The sequence below is a fragment of the Sinocyclocheilus anshuiensis genome, unplaced genomic scaffold, assembly GCF_001515605.1.
Source record: "Sinocyclocheilus anshuiensis isolate Anshui unplaced genomic scaffold, SAMN03320099.WGS_v1.1 scaffold556, whole genome shotgun sequence".
Taxonomy (NCBI): domain Eukaryota; kingdom Metazoa; phylum Chordata; class Actinopteri; order Cypriniformes; family Cyprinidae; genus Sinocyclocheilus; species Sinocyclocheilus anshuiensis.
Window position 1 is genome coordinate 280,489 of NW_015555729.1, and position 11,969 is coordinate 292,457.

Below are 11,969 nucleotides of genomic sequence, written 5' to 3' on the forward strand. Positions count from 1 at the left end.
ACTGGCAGGGATTGTAGGTGGGGGGAGTGAATGTACAGCGCTCTCTCCCACCTTCAATACCACGACTGAGGCGCCCTTGAGCAAGGCACCGAACCCCCGACTGCTCCCCGGGTGCCGCAGCATAAATGGCTGCCCACTGCTCCGGGTGTGTGTTCACGGTGTGTGTTCACTGCTGTGTGTGTGCACTTAGGATGGGTTAAATGCAGAGCACTAATTCTGAGTATGGGTAACCATACTTGGCCACATGTCACTTCACTTCACTTCACTTGAACAGAATCTGTTTTCAGGAATGACTCAAAGTCTGTTCACATCTCTGTATGTTTTGATTATACTATGCTGTAAATAACATACAAATAATTTAAAGACCCATTTTTTCAATCTCCTCACATTCTCTCTTACCTGCCTCACAGTCACATGACTCACTGATGGGCCATTAGGGGACAGCTCTTTGTCTCTCAGGTGTGAATCACTAAATATTCATGGCTATTGTCACTCCCTCGCATAAAGCTTGACTATCACAAAACATGTCTAACAAAATTTAAATCAATATATTGTTTTCTGTGAATGAGTAAGCAGAATGATTTTCACATCATTTTGACGTAGATATTCTAGCCTACAAGACTAGCCTACGAGATTACTCAATTGTAATTCAGAACTATTCAGCATGGGTTTATGGCTTTATTTCAGATAATTTTTTTTTCTCAAAACTTACTAACCATGAATAATCTTTTTTTTTCTAAAAAAATGCAAACATGTACATCCATCTCGCTCACATTATTGTAGCACACTTTGTGCTGAATACAAAATAAAAAATACATGTTAGCCAATAGTATGTTATAAGTAGCTGAAATAAGCACAAATGTCAGGGCATGTCAAAACATCTCAAGGGCCCCAAAATCGCCTCAGACCCGAGAGGGTTAATCAATTTGATGGTATCATTGTGGTGTTTCTCAGACAGATATGAGAGATAAGTTGGCAGTGTGGCCAGAATGGCAGAGTTTGAAAGTCTCCCACAAGAGGTTTAAACATCTTTGCCAATTAAACCATCTACCTCCGGCATGTAACCAGTAGGCAGATCAACAGCATTCACCGCAGACACACTTTTAGTTACAGGGTTAACCCATTTCTGTCAACATACGCTTTCAGCATATTTACATGGCAGACTCTGATTTTGCACCGTCGATCAGGAGTCAGAACAGTGTAATTAGTATTTTATTTTCTATTTTATAAGGGCCAGCAAATTGAGCATGCATAGGAGAACTGGGCACAGAATCCCCAGGTTGAAAACTACGAACAACACTCTTTTTGTCATATCTAGTTTTCATCTTAGAGTCGGAAAGATGCTGCTTAGTGACCTCCCAAGTTTATGGAGATGCTCATGAAACATACTCACATACGCCACAGGGAGAATATTTAGAAAGGAACTGTTCACTGATTAACTTCAAGCGTCCCCGAACTGTATGTCCGAACACAAGTTCGGCGGGGCTGAACCCTAATGACTCTAGTATGGTGCTTCTTATAGCCAACATTAAGAGGGGTAATCCATCCACCCAATCTTTACCGGTTTTGACGCAATAAGTGCACAGCATTGACTTGAACGTCTGATGGAAGCGCTCCAGTGCACCTTGCGACTCTGGGTGGTACTTGCTTGACATTTCATGTTCTACCTGCAGTTCTTTCACCAGCTGTTTGAACAAGTGCAAGATAAAGTTTGCTTCCCAATCTGTTTGAATTACTTTTGGTAACCCGAACATAGAACAGAACTTTACCAACTCTTTAACCACTGCTTTTGTTGTGATAGAATGCAGGGGCACGGGTTCCAGGGAGCGCGTAGCTGTACACATTATTGTGAGGAACATTGGTTTTGCTGCTCAACCGTGAGTTTGTTGCTTGATTCTTTACTTTTTACTTTTGTGTAAAACTTGTGAGGTTTATTGGTTGGGGAAATCACTTATTTGAATGTTTTATGTTTTTTGAATGTTTATGCGATGGTAGTGTGTGTGTGTTTTGTATGTGTAGAAGCACAATATATGTTGGGAAAAGTGTTTTTGTTGCTATTTGTTTTTTTTTGTGTGTATTTAAACCAGCTTTTGAACACTATCCCTTAGATTCTTGCAAAGACTGATTCCCCCTCATCCTCATATAACAATACCAGTTTAAATAGCTGGAACGGTTATAGATCGGCACCCGAACAGGGACAGTTTTGCAAAGTAAGTGTTTCAGGAGTAGTTTGTACTTTTTTTGTGTTTTGATGATAAGGTGGTGAAAATGTCAGTTTCCTCACATGTTGTGGGGGATGAGTGTGGGCCCAATCCAGATTTCACTGCTGGACCTTTTGTCACTCGGAGAGATCCACATCCTTTACGCGAGCTCATCACTACCTTCAGTGAGCTGTATATCAACTCCGAAAAAGATAATGATTCCGAGCCCCCTCCTCACGATCTATTTCCTCCACCACCTCCTGATGTTACCTGACCCGCAATTCTTGCCTCAGTCAGGGGATGAGATAACCCGACGTATGGCAACATTGGAAGCAGACCTTCAGGACTGCGTAAAAAAAGTGAGTTTATGCTGCTTAAAGGCAGAATGTGTTGATCAGTGCCGTTTGTTGGAGGATAAATTAAACTATAAAATAGAACGAGAGTGTGAGAGGGTTAAAAACCTTCTTGAGCTGAATATTCAGGATTTGGGCAAGTCAGTAGTGGACTGTTTGAAGAGGAGAGATATGCAAATTGATGCCAAGCTAAAATGTTATGCTCCCGTCATGTCTACTCCCATTGTGTCTTCAATTTTAACCCCTACTTTACCACAGTATAGAACTTTTACCACTCAAACTCAGCAACCTGTACTTGCCAATACACTGTAAAAAATGTTCACCCCTTTCAACTTAAAAACGTAAGTTTTGTGGCTGCCTTAAAATTTTAAGTTAAATCAACTTAAAAGTACAAGTAATTTCAACTCACTAATTTAAATCTTGCCTAGTGCTGAATTGTTTTATTGAAGTTCATTTGACTTTACAATATTTGCTTTCAACTTAAGTTCAAAATTTTTAACATTAATTTGCTAGTTATGATAATGTACTTTATTTTAGATCCAGATAAAAAAATATACTACAACATTTTTCTTGCAGTGCTTATAAACAGGGTTTTAATATTAAGAACAGTACACAACCTGCCTGTGCATGCTAATGTGTGAATGCCAGTATATGTATACAACAAGGGCACAAAAGTAGCAAAAAACTGCCAAGAAACTGTCATACAAAGCTGAAAATACACTCATACCTCATGGGAAACGACCACTGAGAAAAGCTTGAAAAAAAAACACGCATGTCCATTACAGTCCTTTTTTTTCTTGAACATTTAAAAGGAGAAAGGTGTCCTGCAGTGCACCATCGTAGTCTTCGTATTAGGAGGCCAGCTTGCACGCCCTTCTTGTGTGTATGAAGTGTCTCACCATGAGTCGCATATGCGAGTGATTTACTCGCAATGTAGAGGGTTGCATAAGTTGTCATGGCTTTTTCATCATATCATTTTTTACCGTGTACAGACAGTGTTCATGTTCCTCAATATCGTCTTCCTGTTAGAGTTGAATTCCCACAGTTTGGCTCAGATGAAGAAAATGACCCCATTTCATTTGTAGAACGTTGTGAAGATTATCTTGCTCTGAGACCTCTCACTGATTCTGAGATTTTAGCTTCACTTACTTCAGTTTTGAAGGGAACAGCTAAGGATTGGTGGCTAGCAGAACGCAGATTTATCTCCACCTGGAGCCAATTTAAGCAAACTTTCCTTCAAGCTTTTTTAAATGATGACTATGAAGCAGAAGCTACTAAACGGCTGTTGGAGAGGAAGCAAGGCCCTAAAGAGTCTATTCGCGATTTTGCCTACCATTACCGAGCCCTATGTCTACGGTGGAAGAAGGGGTTGACGGAGAAGGAGATTGTCCAGTCCATCTTAAGAAACTGCAACCCACGCCTCGCCAGTCTCTTGAGGGGAACTGTCAAGGAAGTCAGTGAGTTGGTAAGGATTGGAACTCAAATCGAAAGAGATCTGGAAGAAGCCAAGAAATATTGGAGTCAAGCCAATGCAGATATACAGAGAAGGAAAACCCAAACTGACAGAGACATTCACACCAAGTCAAACCCCTCGACCACCCGTATCATTCAACCTGTTCTTACCCCTGCTCAGAACAATTGGAAGATGGTGACCCTACCGTTGGTGATACGTGGAAGATATTTCCAGGCTATGATTGACACAGGGAGTTCACTGACTCTAATGCAAGAATCTTGTTGGAATCAGCTGAAGCACAGAGAACAGTTGGAGTCTAGTCGGGGACAGACTTTCCAGCAGGCCAATGGACAAGTTTTAAGTGCCTTAGGATTGTGGAGATGTGACTGTGAGTTACAGCAGGAAAAGTATGCACTGACCTTATATATAATGAGGGATGTTGATCTCTCTGTGCCTATAATCCTAGGAATGGATTTCCTTGTGTCATCTGGAATTTGTTTGGATTTTCATAAGGCTCAGTATACTCTGTCTGCCACAAATGGATGCCAAGAAAAAACATTTCCATTCATCCCTGTTCATTCTACCAATGCTTTATTGTCCTTTTACTTAGCTTTATCCATACCAGAAGAGTCATCTAAGACCCTCTCACTTATCTATCAGCTAGTTACCAATGCAGACATGTCTCTGGAACTGAAGACACGACTTGAGCAGCTCATGAAAGATTGGCCCACAGTGTGCACCAATGAAATAGGCCACACTAATATAGTCAAACATCGCATCATAACCACTAATGAAGTACCCATTCGCCGGAAAGCCTATCGAGTGTCTCCTGAGAAACAACTTTTCATCGATCAAGAGATAAAGGTGATGCTTGATAAGAAAATCATTCGACCCTCAACATCTCCCTGGGCTGCTCCAATTGTCCTTGTACCCAAAAAAGGAGGACAACAAAGATTCTGTGTTGACTTTAGAGGACTGAATTCAAAGACCTTCCTAGATGCATATCCTATGCCGCAAATACAGGATATCCTCGAGTCTCTTCATGGAGCTGCAATTTTCAGTACCCTAGATCTAAAAAAACTGAAGGGACCTCTAGAAAGAGCCATTAATAGACCTCCTGATCCAGACAGTCTGGTGTACCCAGTGTTAGAAAGACAAAAGGAGCTGATAAGAACTGTGCAAAGGAATGTGGAACGAGCCAAAGGAAAAAAAACGATACTATGACCGCCGGAGAAGGTCTGCTCATTATCAAATTGGGGATTTGGTTTGGGTTCGCACTCATCATTTGTCACGTGCTAGCGATGGTTTCATGGCTAAACTGGCTGTGAAGTGGAAAGGTCCCGCTAGGATTGTCAAATGTCTTGGCCCTGTTAATTGTTCTGTGGCATTTATAGATTATCCTGATCATGTTGATACACTTCATGTACAAAATTTGAAGCCATTCCATGGTACTGTTGATAATGTTACCAAATGAGGGGGGATATATGTAACAGTCACAGCTTGTTACATGATTTGATGTATTTCATTTTTAGTGCTTTGTTCATCCTGACCACTAGGGGACACCAATAGCATATCCCTATTTGTGAATAAAAGAGGAAGTAATAGAATGAGTGGTAGATTCAATTTGAGTTGCCTCATGGCATCTGCTGTTCTCTAGAGGGTCCTGGTTTGAGAAACAATGGTTTTGCTGCTCAACCAGGACTCTATGTATCCTACCACTTTGTGTTAATATGTGGAGTGCATAACTATGGATCTTAGGTGCAGTTTTGCAACCGCCTAAGGATTTATTCCAAGGGTTTCTGGCTTACCCCAACAAGGACCACTGCTCCATTTCGTCATTTCATCAGTTGTGTCGTAGCTTACACTTCACGTCTGTTACAAGGACCTGAAAAGTCATATTCAGTTTCAGAAAAGGAGTGCTGTGCCGTCATATGGGCTGTCGAGAAATGGAGACCCTATTTAGAAGGCAGACCATTTGAAGTGATTACTGATCATGTGGCTCTCACGTGGGTATTTAATCATCCAAAGCCCTCTTCCAGACTGACCCGATGGGCCATTCGACTGCAAGAATTTGATTTCAGTGTCAAGTATCGAAAAGGTCAGTGCAACATTGTGCCAGACACACTCTCGCGTAGTCTTTCAGATGCTGCTTCGTTCCCTCTGATAGCCCATATCAAATCACAGGACTCAGCTACTTCCTTTTCCAGTTTTCCGATAGATTGGTCTGACATTGCTAGAGCACAACAGGACGACTCAGAAGTTCAAGAACTTGCCATTAAAGCCAGGTCACTCACAGATCCTGATCCAACACGTATACATTACTTGTTAAAGAATGGATTTCTTTTCCGTAGCATACCTGATGGACAGAAAGGACCCAAATTACAGCTAGTCATACCTGCTTGTCTACGGAAAGACTTTCTCGCATATGCCCATGATAACCCATTAAGTGGGCACCTTGGTAGGCTTAAGACTCTACTGAGGTTAGTAGATATCTGTTATTGGTCCACACTGCGCCCTGACATCTGGAAGTATTGCAAAGAATGTCAGGTCTGTCAACAACACAAACCCTCAATTTCCAAGTTAGCTGGCCATATGCAGTCAACCCCAGTGGTAGAACCCGGGCATATGTTAGGGATCGACCTTATGGGACCGTTTCCTAAGAGTTCAAAGTTAAATGAGCACCTCCTTGTTGTCGTAAACTACTGTTCAAAATGGGTGGAGCTGTTCCCTCTGCGTGTAGCTAAAGCACCTCAAATCGCTCGCATCTTAATAGAGGAGATCTTTACTAGGTGGGGAACTCCGATGTATTTGGTGTCTGATCGAGGAACCCAATTTACTTCCCAACTCCTTAGTCTAGTGTGCAAGCAATGGAGTGTCATTCAGAAGTTGACTACTGCAGCACATCCCCAGACTAACCTCACTGAAAGGGTCAACCGTACTCTTAAGACCATGATCTCGTCCTACGTTCAAGACCACCATCGGCACTGGGACAGATGGTTGGCAGAGTTTCGTTTTGCCATAAACACGGCTTGGCAGGAGAGCACGGGATTCACTCCAGCTGAAGTCACACTGGGTAGGAAACTGAAGGGACCTCTAGAAAGAGCCATTAATAGACCTCCTGATCCAGACAGTCCGGCGTACCCAGTGTTAGAAAGACAAAAGGAGCTGATAAGAACTGTGCAAAGGAATGTGGAACGAGCTCAAGCAAAACAAAGACGATACTATGACCTCCGGAGAAGGTCTGCTCATTATCAAATTGGGGATTTGGTTTGGGTTCGCACTCATCCTTTGTCACGTGCTAGCGATGGTTTCATGGCTAAACTGGCTGTGAAGTGGAAAGGTCCCGCTAGGATTGTCAAATGTCTTGGCCCTGTTAATTGTTCTGTGGCATTTATAGATGATCCTGATCGTGTTGATACATTTCATGTACAAAATTTGAAGCCATTCCATGGTACTTTTGATAATGTTACCAAATGAGGGGGGATATATGTAACAGTCACAGCTTGTTACATGATTTGATGTATTTCATTTTTAGTGCTTTGTTCATCCTGACCACTAGGGGACACCAATAGCATATCCCTATTTGTGAATAAAAGAGGAAGTAATAGAATGAGTGGTAGATTCGAGCGGAGGAAAAAAACGGAAACAGCAGCGGAGGTGACGTTCTTGAAAAACGAACTGGAAGGAGATGTCGATTCCCAAGGTGGTTGGCAACAGCTGGACTGTGAATGGACAGGAGAGTGTGGAGGGAAGTGACGGATCAGGAAATGAACTAGGAGAGATGGAAGTAGGTGGCGGGATGTATGAAAAATGGGAAACGGCTAGGAATAATAAACGGAAAAAGAAAAGGAAAAATAAAACAGATGAAAGTGACTCAGACAGGGGATCGACTGTGGAGGAGAAGCGGAGGGAGGAGTATGTGGTTTTTGCAAAACTTGTGGACGAAGGGGACTCGTTTGGAGGTATGAATCCAATACAGCTAACGAAATCTCTAAATAAGGAAATTGGTGAAATAAAGAGTGCTAAAGTATTAAGAAATGGAGCACTGATGATTATGTGTAAGGATGAAAGACAGCAAGGGAAAGCAATCAAAATGAACATAATAAATAGAAAGAAAGTAGAATGTTCTATGACTTATAGGAAATTCACAAAAGGAGTCATTACAAGGAAGTAATAGAATGAGTGGCAGATTCAATTTGAGTTGCCTCATGGCATCTGCTGTTCTCTAGAGGGTCCTGGTTTGAGAAACAATGGTTTTGCTGCTCAACCAGGACTCTATGTATCCTACCACTTTGTGTTAATATGTGGAGTGCATAACTATGGATCTTAGGTGCAGTTTTGCAACCGCCTAAGGATTTATTCCAAGGGTTTCTGGCTTACCCCAACAAGGACCACTGCTCCATTTCGTCATTTCATCAGTTGTGTACTGATGTCAGGCTCATTTTGAATAATAAAGTTTATTGTTAAATACCCTGCCTCCACTACATAGGCCTATGTTTGTCACATCATTATAAGTGTTTGATCACCACATTTGAGTTATCGTTGCAAAAAATATATTTATGTATATATATTCTGTTTATATAGGCCAGGGTTCCTCAAATCTTGCCCTGGAGGGCCAATGCGCTGCAGAGTTTAGCTCCAACCCTGATCAAACTCACCTACCTGTGATTTTCTAATGATCCTGAAGACATTGATTAGCATGCTCAGGTGTGTTTGATTAGGGTCAGAGCTAAACTCTGCAGGAAAGTGGATCTCGTGGGCCAGATTTGAAAACCCCTATTGTAGGCTATATACTGTATTATATATACAGTACCAGTCAAAAGTTTGGACACACGAATGGGAAGTGTCCAAACTTTTGACTATACTGTACTATAATATAACCTACACAAAGAATATCGTCCGATATATCGATATCGGTCTTTTTTACTCCCTAATATTAGTACCGGCCCCCAAAAAAACCATATCGGTCGGGCTCTAGAAATAAGATACAATTCTTATTTCAAAATTATTTATTCTTCAGACATTGTTCTTTAAATAAAATAAATATCGGCTGTATACAAAAGTGACTTGTCAACTAGTCAGGTGGTTGATCAACATTTGGTTTTCAACTACTGAAAATGGGTATTATTCAACTATCTGAATATGGAGCCTCATTGACATCCCCATATCTCTGGGACTGACCAATGTAGGGCCTTGCAAATGAAGATTCCAAAAGAAAAGTTTATTAAGAACTAGAATCTAAAACCATATTGCAATATCTTTAATACTTCTTGAGTTATAGGCACGCAAACTTTGGAAAAAAGAATACTTATGGCACTCAGACAGGTATGTTCAATGCAGTTGTTTGGACAGAAGGAAACAAGATACATTTGTAGTTTCAACATTATTTGTTCTTCAGACATTCCTCTTTAAAAGAAAAGTAGTATCATATTTTTGCAAAATTACCCACATTTGGTTTTTGACCACTGAAAATGTGTACAATGTAATTTAGCCTACTCCTGGAGCAATATTGAAATTCCATTATCTCTGGAACCGAACCATATAGGGCCTTACAAAAAATGAAGATGCAAGAAGGGAAGTTTGTTAAGATCCAATATCTAAAAGGGCATTAATATATCTTTAATAATTTTTGAGTTACAGGCATGCAAACTTTGGAGAAAAAAAACTTGAAAAGTGCTCTTTCCCCATTTATGAACGGTCACCATTGGCGCATAATGCAACAAAGATTGGTAAAGTCAACATATTTTACTAGCAGACCTACTAGTCTGTTTACTAATCCTACCAGTGGATTACTCAGGAAATATTCATCCATGACATTTCATATTTTGGATATCATCACTATACATGTTTATCTTTCGTCAGAAAAAAAAACATTAGCAAATTCAAACATTTGAGCTGGGACCTCTGGTTGAATTGACACTGAATGACCCAAGAGAACAAGAAAAATAATAAAGAATTTGAACTTATTCATAGGTTAGGTGTGTTAATGCAGAAGAATAATCCCAGTAAAGAAGATGAGGTAGAATATAGTGTCTGTCAAATGAAAATGTAAAATATGTATACAGAGATGGTTTAAGGGGCTTTCATACGTTCTAAAGCAAAATGGATCAATAAGGGTGAATGAAACACTAATTACTTTTTTGCTCTAGAAAAAATAAATCGAAAAAAAAAAGCTCTCTCTGCCCTAAAGATTAACGGTGATTTATGTACAGATCCAGGCATGATCTCAACTTTTGTATACAACTTTTACAAAGAATTGTATACTTTGTATACAAAAATTTTAATCTTTTCTTTTCAGTGTTTGTGATAAAGTTTCCGGTATTAATGAGGATTTTAAATTACTATGTGACTCTGACCTTTCTATTACTGAAATGGAAGAGGCACTGAAATCTATAAAAAGGTGAAAATCTCCAGGTACTAATGGCCTGTCTGTTGAATTTTATTTACATTTTTGGGACCTCTTAAAGCAGCCTTTATATTGTTTGTTTAAAGAATGTATTCACAAAGGAGAGATGACACCCACAATGAAGCAGGGACTAATTTCTTTGATCCCCAAATCAGATAAAGATCCACTTTTAATTGAAAACTGGAGACCAATATCATTGTTAAAAGTTGATTATAAATTACTTGCTTTAATATTTGCAACTCATTTAAAATCTGGTCTTAATAGTATAATTGGCGGAACACAAATGGGTTTATGAAGAATAGACACATTAGTTCCAATATAAGACTTGTACTTTATCTCATTGACTATTCAGAGAATATTGATTCAGATTCTATTATAATGTTTTTGGATTTTTATAAAGCATTTGATTCATTAGAGCACCAATTTTTGTTTAAACCAAATTTCGGAAATAAATGTATTAACATGGTGAGAATGTTTTAAAATTAGGGATGCCCTATACTGCGCTCCTGTACTCGGTAAAAATGCCCCCATACCAAAAGCCGATACCACACAGAGTGTGAATAGAGCTGTGTCCAGAAAAAAACTGTTGTAGGAAAATTAATGTTTTACTCTTTCTTATTTACTTTCTTAGACATTGTGGGTTTTTATTTATATATATTTTTCTATTTAACTTGTGTTTCTCTCTCAATATGTATATATATGTCACCTGGAATGCAACAAAGACACCACACAGTAAAACAGAGAGCCTTTGAAGTCTTTAGTGCGGGTAATTTAATCAGGAAAGACAGAGGGGTTCATAAATAAAGACCTTTGACCTCACGGGTGTGAAGGCACACAAACACACAGTAAAAAACAAATGATCAGAAAGAGCCTTTGAACTCTTTAGTGCAGGAAAGACAGAGGGGTTGTTGACCTCACAGATGTGAAGATAATAAAAGCCCAGGGGGTTAGAAGGACCATTGTTTTTTCTGAAAACAGCTAGGTTTGGTTTACGGGGTTAAGTGGAAAATTACAGAGAAGGAACCTTGTAAGAAGTGGGGGGTGATAACAGTATAATAAGGCTGTCTGTTTTCAGTGCGATTTTAGGTCTGTTGTGTTTCAGGGTAGCTGCTGAAACATTGTGAACATACCTCTTTAAGGAAAATAAACTTCTTTCCTTAAATATAATTTGATTCCTTGTCTCTTACACTGTGATGCTATTTGTTAATAATTGTTTTTGCCACAACAAAACCCACTGAAAACAGAACAACAGAGAGTAGAATGGAGTTATTAGAGATTAAGGATGTATATGAAGTACATGTAAGTAATTAATATAATGTTAAACATTCAACATTCACTCCTGTATAGCGGATGTGCGCGAGTTGATAAGCAGAGCACGCTGAGTGAATTGAGCGCGCGGCGGCACAGATGCGCGAGCTTGTCGAGCTTATCCGACAGAACTACAAACTTTCCAGTGATGTCTATGATATATTCATATCATAGACATCACTGGAAAGTTTGTAGTTCGGTCGGATATGTCAAAAGCAAGTAAGTAAAACAATGCACAAGTTACTAAA

At 39.7% G+C, this 11,969-nt stretch overlaps 1 long non-coding RNA gene across 1 annotated transcript in view; it reads left to right on the plus strand.

Annotated features, from left to right (window-relative positions):
• The first annotated feature begins 11,055 nt into the window (after window positions 1–11,055).
• Window positions 11,056–11,969, plus strand: part of LOC107672808 (uncharacterized) — a 4,487-nt gene continuing 3,573 nt past the window's right edge. Inside the window, exon 1 of the long non-coding RNA XR_001632346.1 lies at window positions 11,056–11,320. This is a non-coding gene — a long non-coding RNA (uncharacterized LOC107672808). The remainder of the gene's footprint in view (window positions 11,321–11,969) is intronic.